Consider the following 19,271-nt stretch of genomic DNA (forward strand, 5'->3'; position numbering starts at 1 on the left):
TGTGTGTATGCCCAGCAGTGGGATTGCTGGGTCATAAGGCAGTTCAATTTCCAGTTTTTAAAGGAATCTCCACACTGTTCTCCATAGTGGCTGTACTGGTTTCCATTCCCACCAACAGTGTAAGAGGGTTCTCTTTTCTCCATACCCTCTCCAGCATTTGTTGCTTGTAGACTTTTGGATCATAGCCATTCTGACTGGTGTGAAATGGTACGTCATAGTGGTCTTGATTTGCATTTCTGTGATAATAAGTGATGTTGAGCATCGTTTCAAAAATATGGAATGCTTCACGAATTTGTGTGTCATCCTTGCACAGGGGCCGTGCTAATCTTCTCTGTATCGTTCCAATTTTAGTATATGTGCTGCTGAAGTGAGCATTGTACTGGTCTATCTAGTCTGGGAGTGTAGACTCTTCCTGACTTTGCCTTCTCCTTAGTTTGTATAATTTTTCCTTTTAAATTTGATTTTGAAGTATGTGGCTCTAGGGTCTGAAGTCATGTCCAGTTTCTCTGCTGTGGTAATCCGCCTGTGTTTACAGGGCAGCTCCTCATGGACTCTCTGTGGTGTGGGTTTACTGGGTAAGAGAAAAGTTTTAAAGGAGAATACTTTCCCCTATTGGTTGTAATATTTTCCTGCTGCATACAGAATTACCACTTGAAGCTACTTAGTATAGTGGTCAGCGTGTTCTGTGATATGAGAAAGTATCTGAAGACCTTGACCTGTACATCTTTTTCTGGCTTTGAGTGATGTCACAGATGCCTGCGTGAAGGGCACTGTGATAGTGTTGTTCACGTGTAGTATCACCATGCCCTTTGAGCCTCACCAAGAGGTGTAGGAACTTCTCCTGACAAGCGTGCTGTCCAGGTTCACACCCTCATGTTTGTGAGGCTGTTGACTAAACTGTTGCTGATGCTGCATGCTTGTCACCTGGGTGCTCTTGATCATTCTGCCTCCACACTTAATTTTGTAGCAACTTAATGACAGAGCTTATGTAGTGGAGTGATAGCTTCAGTGATGAACCATCATTTGTTTTTTTTCAAGGCACAGCTATTTTCCTTTTTTTATATTTGTATGCATTATAAATGATTGTCTTTTATTTTTGTCATTAAGTTTCTATTTTATGTTACTCTTTGTATTTTATTTGCAGTATGTGGGATGGTTGGTTAAGAAAGCTCCTCTACCCCTATGATGGAATTGGTGATCCCTGCGTACGGCCCCTGCGTACTTTTTAGAGTTCTTTATGTATTCTTGATGTTAAACTATTATTGAATATATGCTTGGCAATTTTTTTGTATTATAGTGTACATTGTTTTTTCAGTGCTGAGGATGGTTTAGTGCACAATATTTGATAATTAGGATGTGTGCAGTTTACCTCTTTTTATTTTGTTGGCGTGAGGTTTTGGCGTTGTATCTGATAAATCATTGGTGAATCCACTGTCGAGAATCATTTTTAGGTTATCTATACGAAATTATGGATGCTAGGCAAACTTATTGTGATAATCGTTTCACAGTAGACGTATCAGTTAATTTTTTGTCTGTAGCTTAAACTTACACAAAGATATTTGTCATTGTAAGAGTTGCTTATACAACCCCCTTTATGTCACTGTTTAAAGAGTTGGGTTTAGAAAGGGGAAATAATTAAAACACGTTGGATAAAAGAAACAATAACGCAGTTTATAATCCTTTAAAGTGTCTTGCTCTTAAAAGGCTGTGCTTAGTGACCCAAATGATCACATCCCTTAAGTCCTCCATCTCAGACACCCAGGTACTGACCCTGAGTTTGTTGAACTCAGCCCTATTCTATGTTTGCTGTTTTGTAGCGTGTGAGTAGGGAATGGCCCATTTCTACCAAGGCAGAGGTTTGTATTTGTAATATAGAGACTAGTCCCATTCTTGTTTCTTAAAACTGCCCAAGTTCCCCGATCCCTGAATTGCTTCAGCCTCACTAGCCGGATCTGAGCATAACATGCTGTGAAAAACAGCTTTTTATTGAGAATAAACCCTTTTAAGAGGAAGTATCTTGGCTTCCAACATAACTTGAAGCTTTTACCTGAGCAGTGTTGCAGAGGGTAACTTAATGCTGTCAAGGTAACAGGCCCCGCCCCCTCCGCGCCCCGCCCCTCCCAGGAACTCTGCGCACAGCGGGTGCTCGCCCCGCCCCTGGTCGGAAGCCTGGGCTCTAAAATAAAAGCCCTTTCCCACGGAGCCGGAAGTCGGAGAGCGAGCAGCCGAGGTCCCCGAGCGGCGCCTACGCTTCCTTCTAGAGTAAGTTTGCAGAGCTCGCCACCCCTCCAGTCCCCACCTCCGCCCCCGCTCACTCGTCCTCATGGTGTGGGAATTGCCAGCGACCTGAACACCCTGGCACCCGGTGCTCGGCCCCGAATAAACGCTGCCGCTGCCGTTGCGGCCCAGTTATCTTTTCGTTTGGGTTTTAAGTGTTGCTGAGGCGGTTTCGGCCCTCGGTGCGCGTAGACACCGCCTCTGGCGACATTTTCCTGCTTAAAACCCTTGTTTACCTCTGGCCTCGCCAAGTAAAGCCCTCTCTCGCGAGTTGGAGTCGCGCCCGCCGCGTCGCCTTCTCGACCGCTGGAGGCAGAGCCCAGACAGGCCGCGCGCCCTCTCCCTGGTCCCGGGATTCCGGAGAGGCCGCCCCGCTCCTGAGCCCCCTCCCTCCCAGCCCTCTGTCCTCGCGTCTCCTGAGGCCGGTCCTTGTGCCCCGCAGCAGCCCCCTTTCCTGTCAGCCCGTCCCCTCACCCCTCATAGGGCAGGTGACCTGGGCCAGCCATGTGACAGCCAGTGCTGTTCCATGCCCAGTTCAATTCGGTCGGAAAAGGTGATCTTCCGGTCCGGGGGCGTCTCGTTCTGTCGGCCACTCAGTAAATTCAGGAGGCAGGAGGATCAGGAGGAGCAGAGTCAGAAGGACTGAGAGAAATAACTGAAGCTGAGGAGAAAAGCATCAGGGAGAACCAATGGGAAAACTGAGACTGGCTGAGGGATTTGCAAAGGGATAGTCAAGTCAAAGAGGTTAAGCCTTGAAAATAGCCAAGTGAGTGAAATAGAGAAGTATTAATAAATTAGAAAGCCAGATCTCCAGGGACTGGGAAACAGCATAGGGAGAAATGAGGGACGTCAGAGGTGGAGAGTCCCTAACAGGGTTTTGGCCGGGTTTGAGTCCAGGCCTCTTGGGTTAGAGTCCCGAGTTGTGTTTTCACCCGGTTGGAGTCCCGCCACAAGGGTTCAAGTCTCAGTCTGAGGTGACCGGTTTTATGGTGTAGGCAGAGAAAGGTAAGGACCAGAGGAAGAAAGAGCTGGAAGGAAGCATAGCCACATGACCTGCCAGAGAGTGGGGAGGAAGGGAGAGTCACAGCGAGAGAAGGGGAGTAATCTGGAGCGCAGAGAGGGAGCCGAAATGGGGGAGGAAAGAGGCAGACTTAGACATGGATTTTTGAAAGACTCAGGAAGGTTGGAGAGAGAGAGCATTTCGAGGGGGAACGAATTGCAGCAGCCTGGGACAGGACACGTGTGAGGGAGGAAATAGGACAGGAGCAGCAGGAGAGCAGAGGGGGAGAAAAAGAGACACGGAGACCCAAATGAAATAGGGAGCTAGGTGAACAGAGGGGTAAGCTCCATCCAGTTGTGGCCAGTTATTTGGTTACAGATGATTTTTTTAGTTATACAGAGGAGGATGAGAATTTCAAAACTCCTGTCTATAATGCTTGTGTCTTTTTTTATTAGTTGTGGCAGAAGATGACTTTCATTTGCAAACCCTGTTGAGCCTGGGGCAGTGGCTTGATTCACTGAGTTGTGAGTGACCCCCTTCCCTTGTCCTATCGTAAGATAGAGGTCAGGGAAGAAGAGACCTGGGGTAAGAAAGGACTGACTCTAGAGTGTCACTCTGTGGTCGCATTTTTTTGTTTTTTTTGATGAATTTTTTTGGGCTGTATTGTGCCATGGGCTCAAGAGTTGTGGCTCCCAGGTTCTAAAGCACAGGCTCAGTAGTTGTGCACAGGCTTAGTTGCTTGTACTTGTGGGATCTTCCTGAACCAGGGATAGAACCCATGTCTCCTGCATTGTCAGGCAGATTCTTATCCACTGTGTCATTATTGGATAGCATTTTTAAAGAAACACTTTGTTTTAAAAACGGATTCACAGTTTCTGTTTTCGTTATGTATGGTGCTTTTTGTAGCTTGGAATAGGTCTTAATTCATTCAGTTTCTGTGCTCATTTTTAACTTCAGAAATAAGCTTTTTTAGTTTCCAGTATTCTACTCTTATCATCCTTTTCTAACTATGATTATTCTCCACATTTTTTTAAACTTTGACACCAGATTTTTAGATTAGAAATATTTCTCAGTTTTGTTTTTTTTTCAAATTTTTTTCAGATTCATTCCTTGCCTGAGTGCTTTCTTCCCTTCATCTCATACATTTGAAATTTTCTTTGGTAAGTAGTAAATCATCTTAGACTATTTTGTGCCATACTTAGCAAAAATGTCACCTCGCTTATCAGTTCTAATGAGGTAGATGAACCTAGAGTCTATTATACAGAGTGAAATAAGTCAGAAAGACAAATACTGTATATTAATGCATGTATATGGAATTTAGAAAGATGGTACCAGTGATCCTACATGCAGGGCAACAAAGGGAGACACAGATGTAAAGAACAGACTTTTGGACTCAGTGGGAGAAGGTGAGGGTGGGATGATTTGAGAGAATAGCACTGAAGCATGTAAATTACCGTATGTAAAATAGAATGATCAGTGCAAGTTCAGTGCACAAAGCAGGGTACCCAAAGCCAGTGCTCTGCAACAACCCAGAGAGATCTGGTGAGGAGGGCTGTGGAAGAGGGTTAAGAATGGAGGGGCTGTTTCTGCTGCTAAGTCGTGTCAGTCGTGTCAAACTCTGTGTGACCCCATAGACGGCAACCCAACAGGCTCCTCTGTCCCTGGGATTCTCCAGGCAAGAATACTGGCATGGGTTGCCATTTCCTTCTCCAGTGCATGAAAATGAAAAGTGAAAGTGAAGTCGCTCAATCGTGTCTGACTCTTAGTGACCCCATGGACTGCAGCCTACCAGGCTCCACCATCCATGGGATTTTCCAGGCAAGAGTACTGGAGTGGGGTGCCATTTCCTTCTCCAATACATGAAAGTGAAAGTGAAGTTGCTCAGTCGTGGCCGACTCTTAGACTCTTAGCAACCCCATGGACTGCAGCCTACCAGGCTCCACCATCCGTGGGATTTTCCAGGCAAGAATGCTGGGGTGGGTTGCCATTTCCTTCTCCAGTGCATGAAAGTGAAAGTGAAGTTGCTCAGTCGTGGCCGACTCTTAGACTCTTAGCAACCCCATGGACTGCAGCCTACCAGGCTCCACCACCCATGCAAGAGTACTTGCATGGCAAGTACTCTTTGCAGGCAAGAGTACTGGAGTGGGGTGCCATTATAGTCACTAGCAGTCTGTTAATGAAGAAAAGGAAGGTTTTAAAACTCAGAATGGCACCAGGCCCCTCATCCATAAAATGCCTTTTGGGATAATCTTGGCACCAGATGATTCATCCCAGGCCATACAGTGATTAACTTGAATCTTGTAGAAGGGCAGATTACCATACAAATAGTTTTGTTTACATAGATTAGGGGAACAGTATCTGAGTATAACCTACTGGTTTGTGAAGTACGTTCTCAGCCATTAGGCGGAACTGACTTGAAGACAGAGTCTGGGGTAAGTGCATAGTCCATTCACGTAGCTTAAGACAAACATTTCCATAAGAAAAATGGATTGGTTACCTCAAGGTTTGAGAATAGTTAACTTGAGGTGAAACCAGGTGTCATTATGGCAACAAGTATGTTAAGAGAAACCTCCTTTTAAATTTGTATAAAGAAGGAAAAAAGTATCACTAGTTTGTTTGCTCCTGCCGCTTAAGAGGGATGAAAATGTCTGACACTTACAGCCTATTTCCTCCATTTGGAGACCCCTGGCCTTCCTGCCTGTTACCCTCTCAGTCCCCCCTTTTCTTTTAGAAGAATTATGTTGCCTAGGAAAAAGGGGCATCGTTCTTGTTCCATAACTACTTCCTAGCTGACAAGGGGCGTTGTCCTTAAATTGGTGAGGCAACATATTCTCCTAACCCTCATACCAAAGATGTCTGATCCAGGGCCCCCAAATAGTAGCTGGAAGCAGCTGCAGCCGTAGCAGGAGTTAGAGCAACTATTGCAGGAAGGGGGACCCCTTCCAGGCTCTGAAACTGAGCTCTTGTCTAACACTTGGAAATGAATTGTCTGAGGAGACGCATGTGCTGACAAAGCAAGAGATTTTACTGGGAAAGGGCACCTGGGTGGAGAGCAGTAGGGTAAGGGAACCCAGGAGAACTGCTCAGCCGTGTGGGTCGCAGTCTCGGGTTTTATGGTGATGAGTTTAGTTTCAGGGTGGTGTTTGGCCAATTGTTCTAATTCGGAGTCTTTCCTGGTGGCGCACGCATGGCTGAGCCAAGATGGATGCTAGCCAGAGGGATTCTGGGAAGTGGACAGACACTCCGTGTCTCCTTTCGACCTTTCCCGAACTCTTCAGGTTGGAGGTGGCTCATTAGTTCTGTATTCCTTATCAGGCTCTCCTGTCATAAAACAACTCATGCAAATAGTTACTGTGGTGCCTGGCCAGGGTAGGCGGTTTCAATCAGTGTGCTTCCCCTAACACAGCCATTTGTAACTTAAAAGCTTTCATGCAACTAGAAACAAATCCAGTTACACAGTTACAGATGCAGGGAGCAAACGGCAAAAACAAAACAATCAGAATACTGTAAATAAGATAGTTTTCCACCTTGGGGCACTAGTTACCATCTCCCAAAATGAGGCAATTGAGGCTTCAGGAATATCCATAGCCTCAATCATCTTGTTCATGTGTTTAGTCAAATGAATAACATTAGTGCTCATATCAAGTTTATATGTACAGCATTGGGTATGAATAATGGCACAAGTTCCTGCTTGCACAGCTGTCAGAATATCTAAACCTAATCTGTTTTGTAAAACCACCTTTCTAATTTGTGCTTGTTCAGCATTAAGAGCGGAAATAGCTTTTTGAGAATCCTGTAATGCCTGTTGAGTAAAATTTGTCAAAGATCCACTCGTAGCATAACATCTGTAGTTCCAAAGGAGGGAACAAAGACTGCAGCCAAATAATGATACCAGTGAAATACAGACCTTGCCCACTGAGTTTTAAGGTGGGGTAAATTAGCAGGCTTTTCTGGAAGCTCTGAAATTATAAAGCTGTGAGTAAAGGCTAGACGCAGGGTGCATCTCCCTATCCAACCAAGAGGAAGCCATGCCCATAGGTAAGAGCCACATATCCAATAGGTCCCGTTTGGAGCAAGGCAGCTGACTGAGATATCCAGTCCCAATTAGTGCCTGGCCAGACAAAGGGAGGACTTGAATTGGGGTTGGAAGACATAGAAATGATTACGTTGCATACTTCCTGAGGCAAAAATCCCTATTGTTTCCAATCATTGTAATGAAGTTGTTGGCTAACTTTTGGGGATGGCTCTGTTTGTTCCCAGCATATAGTGGCAGTAGATACTAGACGTCCTTTTTCAGGAGTTAGCCATATAACCTCATCCCATATTTGATAAACGTCAGGTAAAAAACCATTAGATCCAGGCCTATTTGCCTTATGTGTAGCGAAATAGTCATTAAACCGAGACAATGTATAATCAAAATTAAAAGTCACCTTATGTCCATAGTTAAAGTACAGAGTGTTGCATCAGTCCATTTTAGGGTTGGTAGATGTCATCAGATGAAGAAGAGGCATCACATATGATTGTTGTCGAAGGTATTCAGAGACTTGGAGAAAGTCTTTTTCTTGAAGTGGAGATGTCCACCACAAAAGCCTTTCATGATGAAGAGGGGAGCGCTCCGCAGATCCAGCAGTTAGACCAATTGTGGAATGCAGCGTAGGAGTGAGCCCAGGACAGGAAGGCATTGTCTTGAGGATCAAACGGCACACTCAGGATTTTTGGAGTCAGCAGAAGTAGGCTCACATAGATTATCAAGCCCGTCTGAAAAGTACAAAGTCAGAGCATAGAAAGTAAAGACATAAAATGAAGTCACTTAGGTCTGGTCAGGTTACCACCTCTTAACTCAAGTGTGATGTACCCACGAATCAATTCCTGGCACTTTGACAGCTGTGGAACAAGAAAGAATAAACTGGTAAGGGCCTTCCCAGAGGGGCTCGAGGGATGGGGCCCCCAGATCCCAGTGTTTTTATGAGGACCTCGGTTCCTGGCTCACATAAAGGCTTGCTTGACTCAGAGGCTGGGTCAGGAGTCGTCTCCCAGAGTTCTGTTATTGCCTGTTGAAAAGCTGAGAGCTGAGTTACATAACTAGTTAATTCCAAGGCTTCAGTGTCTATAACGATGTCTGTGCATAAGAAAGGCCTTCCATAACTACATTCAAAGGGGGACAGTCCCTCCTTTTGGGGGCAGTTCAAGCCCTCATTAAAGCTATGGGTAGGTCTTTAATCCAATTGTCCTGGGTCTCTTGAGTTAATTTGCGCAGATGTCTTTTGATAATGTCATTAGATTTTTCAACCTTTCCTGAGGATTGGGGTCTCCAGGAACAGTGTAAGTGATACTCTATTTCTAGAGCTTTAGATACTCCCTCAGTTACAGCAGCTTGAAATGCGGAGCCATTGTCACTCTGAAGGCTCCGTGGCAGCCCAAACCTGGGGATAGTTTCATGGATTAAAATCTTTATAACCTCCTTAGCCTGCTTAATATGACAGGGAAGAGCCTCAATCCATCCAGTAAAAGTATCTAGCCAAACTTGTAAGCAAGAATATCAATTAGCTTTTGACATATGAGTAAAATTGATTACCCAGCCCTCTCCAAGATCCTTTCCACTTCGTTGTAATCCAGATATTGCTAGCTTCTCAGTCTTTGGGTTATGTTTCTGACGAACCTCACACCTTTTGATAATGTTCTTTAAAGTTTTCATTACATTTTTACATTGACATTACAAGTTTTCATTTACATTTTCATTACAAACGAGAAGCCATCTGGTAAATACTCTCTGCACCCAAATGAAAACTCTGGTGTAAACCCTTAAGAATTTTCCATTGAGCACTTTCAGGAATTATTAATCGTCCATCCTCAGACTGTAACCATCCTTTATCTGTAATCTTTGCTCGTCTTTTCTCATATCTTTCTAATTCTTCCTCAGTATATTGTGGTTTTTCCTGTTACACAGGATCTGTCCAGATCAAAGGCATCTACAGTGAAGGGGTTTAATAAAGTGTCAGCTTTTCTGGCTTGAGAGTCAGCCAGCTGATTACCTTCAGCTGCTTTACTCCCATCCCTGCTGTGCCCTTTGCAATGCAAAACAGCTACTTCTTTAGGACAATATATAGCAGTTAAATGGAGAAGGCAATGGCACCCCACTCCAGTACTCTTGCCTTGAAAATCCAAGGAGCCTGGTAGGCTGCAGTCCATGGGTCTCTTAAGACTTGAACAGGACTGAGCGACTTCACTTTCGCTTTTCACTTTCATGCATTGGAGAAGGAAATGGCAACCCACTCCAGTGTTCTTGCCTGGAGAAGACAGGGACAGTGGAGCCTGGTGGGCTGCCATCTATGGGGTCGCACAGAGTCAGACACGACTGAAGCGACTTAGCAGCAGCAGCAGCAGCTTAGCAGTTAAAACTCTCTCAATCTCTTTGAAATGCTTAATACGTTCTCCTGTTGCTGTTTTAAACTGTCTTTCTTTCCATATTGCAGCATGAGCATGTAAAGTCAAATAAGCATACTTAAAATCCGTGTAGATTTACTCGCTGCTCTTTGCTTAACTCTAGAGCTCGGGTCAGAGCCACAAGCTCCGCTAACTGAGCACTGGTTCCCTGGAGGAGAGATTTTGTTTCTGAAACCTGTTCAGCAGTCACCACGGCATAACCTGCTTTATGCTTTCCATCCCGAACAAAAGAACTGCCATCTGTAAATACTTCCATGTCAGGATTGTCTAATGGGGTATCCATTAGATCCTCCCAAGCTGCATAGTTTAAAGTTAGGAATTGGGAACAATCTAGATCAGGTGTTCCATTTGCCTTCTCAGGAAGGAAAGTGTCAGCATTTACATGTCCACAGACTTTAAGGTTAGTTACTGGTCCTTCTAACAACAGTGATTGATATTTAAGAAGCCTACTGTCTGTCATCCAAATATTAACCTTAGAATTTAAGATTCCACTCGCATCATGAGAAGTCAGGACAGTAAGATTTCGTCGATTAATTATTTTTAAAGCTTCAGGTGCTAATAAAGCCGCTACCCCAATTACTCTTAGGCAGTGGGGCCACCCACGTGAAATTACATCTGATTTTCTGCTTAGATAAGCAGTAGGTTGCTGGTGAGGCCCTCAGGCTTGTGTCAAAATTCCCAAGGCCATACCTTTTCTTTCAGTGACAAACAAATTAAATCCTGACCCTGTGGGCAAGCTCAAAGCGGGAGCTTGCAGGAGGGCAGTCTGAAGAACCTTAAAAGCCTTTTGAGTATCTGGAGACCAAAGCATTTTGTCTGTTTGGGCCTGCTAAATTTCAGCTATAAGTTTATATAAAGGCCGGGCAAGTTCCCCATAACCCAGAATCCAAATATGACAGTAGTCTGTGATTCCCAGAAATCGTCTCAGTTGTCTTAAAGTCATAGGTAGGGGATGATTTAGTATGGGTTTAATTTTCTCAGGGCCTATGGCCCTAGTCCCTTCTGATATGATTAGGCCCAGATATCTAACAGATTGTTGACAAAGCTGAGCCTTTTCTCTTGATGCCTTATAACTGCAGCCTGCCAGAAAGTTTAAGAAATCTGAGGCTCCGGAACAAGCTTCCTCTGTCTCAGCACAGAGCAAAATATCATCTACATATGGTAACACGACTGCTTCGGAGCTATTAAAGTTTTGTAGATCCCGTGACAAACTTTGTCCAAATAAGTGAGGACTGTCACGAAATCCCTGGGGCAAAACTGTCCAGATTAACTGAGAAGCTGGCTGCATAGGGTCTTCAAAGGCAAATAGAAATTGACTTTCCTTTGCCAAAGGCACAGAATAGAAAGCATCTTTCAAATCAATTACTGAGAAATACTTGGCTCATTCAGGAATTTCAGACAATAGAATATAAGGATTAGACACCATGAGGTATAAAGGAACTACAGCCTCATTTATTATTTGCAAATCTTGAACTAGTCTCCATTTCCCATTTGATTTCTTTATACCCAAAATAGGAGAGTTGCATGCACTGTTATAGGGAACTAATAGTCCCTGCTCCTTAAAATTTTCGATGATGTGTTTTAATCCTTCCTTAACCTCAGGTTTCAGTGGATAGTGCTTCTTATGTGGAAATAAGTGGGTCTTTGAGCTTGACAACTACAGGAATAGCATTTTGTGCTCTACCCACAGATTTTCCATCAGCCCATACTCTAGGATTACATTTTGTTCATTAAAGGGAGAGAAGGGGAGGGCTCCATATTTATGAAAACAGAGGCATGGACCTTATTCAGTATATTCCTCCGCAAAAGGGGTGAGGTAGACTCTGGCACAATGAGAAACTCGTGTGAAAATAGCCCAGAATCTCAGTTTCAACATAAAGAATAACTGAAATAATACCCTTTGGCTCATCCAGACAGTCCTATTATGGAAGCGGATTGGGAAGGATGTGGGCCACGGGCTTCAGTAAGCACAGAGGAAGTTGCCCAGTATCTAAAAGGAAATCGACGGATTGGCCCCCCACAGTTATTAATACCCGGGGTTCCTCAGGTGTAATTAGGACAGGAGCTTGTGTGGGGACCCCCGGGCACCTTCAGTCCTGATTGTCATGAGAGTCTGACCCCAGGTGTCATTATAACAACACAGTATTTTAAGAGAAACCTCCTTTTAGATTTTATAGGGAAGGAAAAAAATATCGCTAGTTTGTTTCCTCCTTCTGCTTAAGGGAGAGAAAAATGTCTGACACTTGCAGCGTGTTTCCTCCATTTGGAGACCCCTGGCCTTCCTGCCTGTTACCCTCTCCACATCTTGTAGTAAAATAGACATATTTTCAACTGTGGTTTTACCAAAGACATGAATTGTGTGTATGTGTTTATGTGTGCACACACAAATGGATATTTCTGGTCTCAGCTCTTTACCAGAGAATAACGGAGGTATGACATTAGATCTTGTGAAATTAAAGGCATTTCTTTGAGAAATGGAAAAATAAAGGAACATTTAACATGATAAAACCAACAAAATGCTTCATTCTTTCCTTTCAAAAAATGAAAAAAAAACAAAACACCTAATTTAACTGGTTAGTCTAATGGTCTGTTTTCTCCATTTTCTATGATCAGTGAAAAAAAGTGAGCTGTGCAGTGATATGAAGATGTTTCCCTCAGGTCCCTTTGTGACTTTTCTGTGCAAATGAGGAAGGTTGGGCTGGATTGACCTGGAACCTTCCAACAGAGCCTCTCTCTTCATAATGAAAAAGATTGCTCAGATCCTATTCCCAAGCTGACCCCTTACAATGTTTGTTGTACCAGTGGATATATATTTGCAATTCTGTATTTTAAAAATATTTTACTGCAGTCGTATAATAAAGAATTACCTGCTTGGTATCAGTTTGACCCAATCTTGAAAGAAAAGTTTCTTTTGCTCAGATACATGACAGATGTTCCTGATCTTAAATGGAATGGGCATTAAGGACAAATGGCCCAATTGCCCTTCAGCCTCCCATTTCATTATTCAGTTATACCTGGTTCTCTTCACTCAGTTCAGACCTTCTCATAAACGGGCCTGAGGGAGTCCACTTGTAACATGCAGATGAGAGACTAGACCGGAATCTCTGAGTATGAACAACACTGACCCCTGAAATGATTAGCTAATTGACTGTCTGTGTGTGGCAGTTCTGGTTGGGAGGGAGTTTCTGGTAGTAATGAGAATTTGAAATAGATCCCAGTCCTCCCTGAATGAAAAACGAACAGGAAAACTGTAGGATGGAGGCAGGATCACAGGCTCAGAATTAGATGACTTCTATGAATAAGGCTAAATCTGAAGGGAGATTTTTTTTACGTCCTGACATTCAGGCCTCCACTGGCTTTCATTTGTTCTTGGGTCAAAAGCTTGACTCCTCGCTGTTTCTCCACAGGCCTCTGTCAAGCTCAGGGCCCTGTCAGTGTCTCCAACCTCATCCTGGGAGTTGACCCTTTGCTCGTGGTTCAACCTGTCCTGGTCTCATTTACCTTTTCTCTGTTTCCAAATACCCAAACCATTTCTGTCTGACATTGTAGTTCCTTCTCTCACCTTCGGGTCACAGTGCCTCAGGCCCTTTGTCACCTTTCAAGTCTAGGCTCAGAGAGGTCTCTCCATCCCCTCCTAACAGTCTCTCTCATGTTACCCAGGTTTATTGCCTCTGTATCAGTTGCCATCAGCAGAAATTAATGCCCTTCTTCATGGGTTATTTTGAGTCCTTCCTGGTTCCCCTCTTTTTAGGGCTCATAGTGTTCCTCTTCTTCCCAGCGTGGCTGCAGTACCTGTTACTGGAAATGTCTGTAGATGACAGGACTGTGGGTTGGGCTGAATAATCCTCAGGGAAGACCAAGAGAACAGGGCAGGTGATGAAGATGTTTCCCATATTCTGGACATTTCAGCTATCATTGATCTTTACCCCATGTGACTACTTAATTACTCAAAAGATGAGCCAAGAAATATAGGAAGTCCTGAGAAGCCCTACAGAACTGGTGTCCTCAAGCAGTGAGCTAAGATGTCCCCATGTTAAGTCTGCTGGGTTTCATCCTCTGCAGCCCCCAGATCTAAGTTCTGTCCATCCAGGGACCAGTCACCATCGTGGAAAGCAGCTTTGCCATCTGGAGTTCATGTGCTCAGTGTCAGCATTGTGATTTCAGTGCACTGAGGATGAGCAGAAATCCAAAACCTAATGGAGCAGGAAGGAGACGCTGCCCCCTGCGCCCCCCAAGAGCTGGAGTATCTTCCAGGTAGGTGTGGGTGGAGAAAACAGGAGAGAGTGAGACCTGGAGACCCTTCCTTTGAGACTTCCTGATCTCAAATGCCTTTGTACGTGGACTCTATAATGTCCCCAGGTGGTGGCAGACTTTCACAGGAGGGCCAGTCTCTTGATTTTCATACTGCATGTGCAGTGCCCTTTGGGTGGTAGCTCGTGGGCACTCCTCTTGTGACCACCTTTGCCAAGAAACCCCTGTGTACTTTAGTCTTGCCTCGTCCGGTCGTCAGGAAGGAGAGGTAGACAAATGGGGAAAGCGGAGGGAGCATGGTGGGGTCTGCAGGAGGGTTGTGGCAGTACTTGGGGGCATCAAGGTGAGCCCAGTGAATGGAGTTTAGCATCCTAAACTCATTATCACCTAAAAAGGCTTCTAGCTATTAATATCTCTGATATTCCTAAGCTGTATAAGCTATACTAAAACATGCTAGCACTACCACATTCCTTAAATTTTTAGCTTCCAACTATTCTTCAGTTCAGTTCACTCACTCAGTCATGTCCGATTCTTTGCGACCCCACGAATCGGAGCACACCAGGTTTCCCTGTCCATCACCAACTCCCGGAGTTCACTCAGACTCACGTCCATCGAGTCAGTGATACCATCCAGCCATCTCATCCTCTGTCGTCCCCTTCTCCTCCTGCCCCCAATCCTTCCCAGCATCAGAATCTTTTCCACTGAGTCAACTCTTCACATGAGGTGGCCAGAGTACTGGAGTTTCAGCTTTAGCGTCATTCCTTCCAAAGAAATCCCAGGGCTGATCTCCTTCAGAATGGACTGGTTGGATCTCCTTGCAGTCCAAGGGACTCTCAAGAGTCTTCTCCAGCACCACAGTTCAAAAGCTTCAATTCTTCGGTGCTCAGCCTTCTACACAGTCCAGCTCCCACATCCATACAACACTACTGGAAAAACCATAGCCTTGACTAGATGGGCCTTAATCGGCAAAGTAATGTCTCTGCTTTTCAATATGCTGTCTAGGTTGGTCATAACTGTCCTTTCCAAGAGTAAGTGTCTTTTAATTTCATGGCTGCAGTCACCATCTGCAGTGATTTTGGAGCCCCCCAAAAATAAAGTGTGACACTGTTTCCATTGTTTCCCCATCTATTTCCCATGAAGTGATGGGACCGGATGCCATGATCTTCGTTTTCTCAATGTTGAACTTTAAGCCAACTGTTTCACTCTCCTCTTTTACTTTCATCAAGAGGCTTTTTAGTTCCTCTTCACTTTCTGCCATAAGGCTGGTGTCATCTGCATACCTGAGGTTATTGATATTTCTCCCGGCAATCTTGATTCCAGCTTGTGTTTCTTCCTGTCCAGCATTTCTCATGATGTAATCTGCACAGAAGTTAAAAAAGCAGGGTGACAATATACATCCTTGACATACTCCTTTTCCTGTTTGGAACCAGTCTGTTGTTCCATGTCCAGTTCTAACTGTTTCTTCCTGGCCTGCAAACAGGTTTCTCAAGAGGCAGGTTAGGTGGTCTGGTATTCCCATCTCTCTCAGAATTTTCCACAGTTTATTGTGATCTGCACAGTCAAAGGCTTTGGCATAGTCAATAAAGCAGAAATAGATGTTTTTCTGGAACTCTCTTTCTTTTACCATAATACAGAAGATGTTGGCAATTTGATCTCTGGTTCCTCTGCCTTTTCTAAAACCAGCTTGAACATCAGGAAGTTCACTGTTCACGTATTGCTGAAGCCTGGCTTGGAGAATTGTGAGCATTACTTTACTAGCATGTGAGATGAGTGCAATTGTGCGGTAGTTTGATCATTCTTTGGCGTTGCCTTTCTTTGAGATTGGAATGAAAACTGACCTTTTGCAGTCCTGTGGCCACTGATGAGTTTTCCAAACTTGCTGGCATATTGAGTGCAGCACTTTCATAGCATCATCTTTCAGGATTTGAAATAGCTCTACTGGAATTCCGTCACCTCCACTAGCTTTGTTCATAGTGATGCTTTCTAAGGCCCACTTGACTTCACATTCCAGGATGTCTGGCTGTTGGTGAGTGATCACACCATCGTGATTATCTGGGTCATGAAGCTCTTTTTTGTAGAGTTCTTCTGTGTATTCTTACCACCTCTTCTTAATATCTTCTTCTTCTGTTAGGTCCAGACCATTTCTGTCCTTTATCAAGCCCATCTTTGCATGACATGTTCCCTTGGTATCTCTATATTTCTTGAAGAGATCTCTAGTCTTTCGCATTCTGTTGTTTTCCTCTATTTCTTTGCCTTGATCACTAAAGAAGTCTTTCTTATCTGTTCTTGCTATTCTTTGGAACTCTGCATTCAGATGCTTATATCTTTTCTTTTCTCCTTTGCTTTTCACTGCTCTTCTTTTCACAGGTATTTGTAAGGCTTCCCCAGACAGCCATTTTGCTTTTTTGCATTTCTTTTTCATGGAGATGGTCTTGATCCCCATCTCCTGTACAATGTCATGAACCTCATTCCATAGTCATCAGACATAGTTCATCCTATCTATCTGAACTAGGCCCTTAAATCTATTTCTCACTTCTACTGTATAAGCATAAGGGATTTGATTTAGGTCATACCTGAATGGTCTAGCGGTTTTCCCTACTTTCTTCAATTTGAATCTGAATTTGGTAATAAGGAGTTCATGATCTGAGCCACAGTCAGCTCCCGGTCTTGTTTTTGTTGACTGTATAGAGCTTCTCCATCTTTGGCTGCAAAGAATATAATCAATCGGATTTTGGTGTTGACCATCTGGTGATATCCATGTGTAGAGTCTTTTGTGTTGTTGGAAGAGGGTATTTGCTATTACCAGTGCATTGTCTTTGCAAAATTCTACAATTCTTTGCCCTGCTTCATTCCACATTCCAAGGCCAAAGTTGCCTGTTACTCCAGGTGTTTCTGACTTCCTACTTTTGCATTCCAGTCCCCTATAATGAAAAGGACATCTTTTTTGGGTGTTAGTTCTCAAAGGTCTTGTAGGTCTTCATAGAACCGTTCAGCTTCAGCTTCTTCAGGATTTCTGGTTGGGGCTTAGACTTGGATTACTGTGATATTGAATGGTTTGCCTTGGAAATGAACAGAGATCATTCTGTTGTTTCTGAGATTGCATCCAAGTACTACATTTCGGACTCTTTTGTTGACCATGATGGCCACTCCATTTCTTAATTATTCCTAAACCCTAAGTTCAGCAAATTTCCTTTGCCATAAACATTTCCCTCACAAATAGGTCTCAGATGACAGTCCTTCCCATGGCCTCAAGCTGCGGCCTACATGCTCATCCTGGAACACTCTTTGTAAAGATCCTTGAACAAATGTCAATGGTTAACTTTATGGATTATTCTCTGGGCATAACTGCAGAAGGCTTTGTGCCTTCTCCTGCTCCTCTCAAGGACAATAAGCACCTTAGCATTCTTTTCAGTCAACTTAACCGAGGAGAGCAGAAACAAGTCAGAATCACAAGACCTAATTCCTTCGTCCCGGGTCCATGCCTGCGGGACGAGGAGAGGGGGTTGCGGCCGTGCCTCCATTTTCTCAGTAATGCCCTAACGTGGCTCCCAACACGCATGTTTTGTATCCTCTGACCAGAGATTATGCTTCAGGTAGTTTGTGTTGGTCCACAGCTCAAGAATGTTTAAGATGGCCCAGTTGATTTCAGTCTGGATCCCTCACTGAGGATCAGGACTTTTGAGTCCTCTGAGTCCTGAGGACTGAGATCTGGGCTGAGGAGGGGGTGCTCTGTTCTGAGTCGGGATGTATCAGGGCCTGCTGTGTGACCTGAAGGCAATTGCCTGGTCAGCAGAGGTGCCTCCTGCAGCTGTGTACATGAGGCCTCATCAGGAGGGGAGTGTGATCTGAGGGAAAGTGTGGGAAACTCCCATATTGGTCTCTCTGCAAAAGTTGACTGTCCTTAGTCCCTCCTGAGACAGTGGCCACAGGGGACTGTCTGTTGCTCTTTATGAAGGCTTCCCTGTGTGTGTGTGGTTGGGTCTCAGGAAGGGTGCTGGGGTCCAGCCCTGGTGCATCCAGGGTAATTTGAAGCGGGGTGGAGTCGGCGATTGATTTAGAGAGTGATAAGGAAAGAATGTTGTAGATAAGAAAATAGAGGAGAGAAAGAGGCTGATATTCCTTGGTTTACCTAGTAAGCCAATAAAATCCCAGACAAGGAGTTTGCCCTGTTCACGGAAGCCACAGGTGCCCTCCCGGTCTCCTGAGGGAGTGAAGACACAAAACATCTTCCTGTTCAGATCTTAGAAATCCGGGCATTAAGTGAACGCAGGGAGCCTCTATGCTCCAAGGGATCAGCCAGAAAAAAGAGTAAGTGAGAGTAAAAAAAGACACAGGGTGACCAAGCTTCTTCTAGCGAGGCCCGTTACTTTTATTTTCAAAAGGGACTTTTATACCTTTCCCACAAATGATGTTGTGTACGTTATCTTCTGGCCTTGGAGGCCTGTGAACATTTTATGACCCTCTTTTGATAAAGGCTGTTCAACCAAAAAACTTATTTTCCCTTGAAATGTTTTTTCTTTATATTTCTAATCTATGTCAGCCTCAGAAAATGTTAAACAGAGTTACATTTCTCACGGAGCAAAAGTGCAGTGAGTTACAAGAAAGAACCAATTAGCTCAGAAGTCTGATGTGGTTAATTTCAAGGCTACACTTGTTTTTCTTACATTCCAACTATGTTAATTAATGCAGTCCCAGGTGCACAGTGGATAAGAGATATGGGAATTTAGCAACAAGCATTGGCCCAATAATGAAATCCTACACCAGGACTACTCTAAGAACTTTTAACTCTTTAAAAGGCTCTATGTTTTAGGCTTCCCGTGCCTCTCACAGCTGGAAGGCTGTGAACAAACATATGTGTAGCTGTAAGAGTCTGAATAAACCTGCCCAGCAAGCTAGAATGCTAACAGAGGGGGTTTGATTTGAAATATTCCTCTCATGTCCAGGAGACGTATTAGCTAGAGCCCTAAGTTGATTTTTCCAGAGAAAGGTGGTCGGGGATAGTCCTCCGTTAATGTCAGAAGAGTTGGTGAAAGGCATGAAATAGTAAAACAGACAGATTCTGGTCTGGGATAGATGCTCGAGAAGGGGGTCCCCTTCAGGCCTGATCTTGACTTTGCCCATCAGGCCTTTTCCTCATGATCTTTGCCATGGGCGGGATTCCCCATGCTGGCTCCAGGCAGAAGGGGATGTGTTGACTCTAAGCATTAAACAGCATGTTTTCGACTTTCATGATAGACCTCTGAAGACTCGTGTTGCCTGAGGAAGCCCTGAAGTTAAGGAAGAGGAAAGAAAAGGAGTG

At 44.2% G+C, this 19,271-nt stretch overlaps 1 long non-coding RNA gene and 1 other non-coding gene across 2 annotated transcripts; one reads left to right on the plus strand and one right to left on the minus strand.

Moving 5' to 3' along the window:
• Positions 1-268: 268 nt before the first annotated feature.
• On the minus strand, positions 269-375 carry LOC128064248 (U6 spliceosomal RNA). The gene has a single exon (XR_008200965.1). It is a non-coding gene; the product is annotated as a U6 spliceosomal RNA (small nuclear RNA).
• A 1,858-nt stretch (positions 376-2,233) lies between these two features.
• Positions 2,234-19,257, plus strand: LOC128064132 (uncharacterized). The gene is made up of 4 exons (XR_008200917.1): positions 2,234-2,262; positions 4,379-4,437; positions 13,886-13,975; positions 19,208-19,257. It is a non-coding gene; the product is annotated as an uncharacterized LOC128064132 (long non-coding RNA).
• Positions 19,258-19,271: the final 14 nt, after the last annotated feature.

Source organism: Budorcas taxicolor, chromosome 18, assembly GCF_023091745.1.
Source record: "Budorcas taxicolor isolate Tak-1 chromosome 18, Takin1.1, whole genome shotgun sequence".
NCBI lineage: Eukaryota > Metazoa > Chordata > Mammalia > Artiodactyla > Bovidae > Budorcas > Budorcas taxicolor.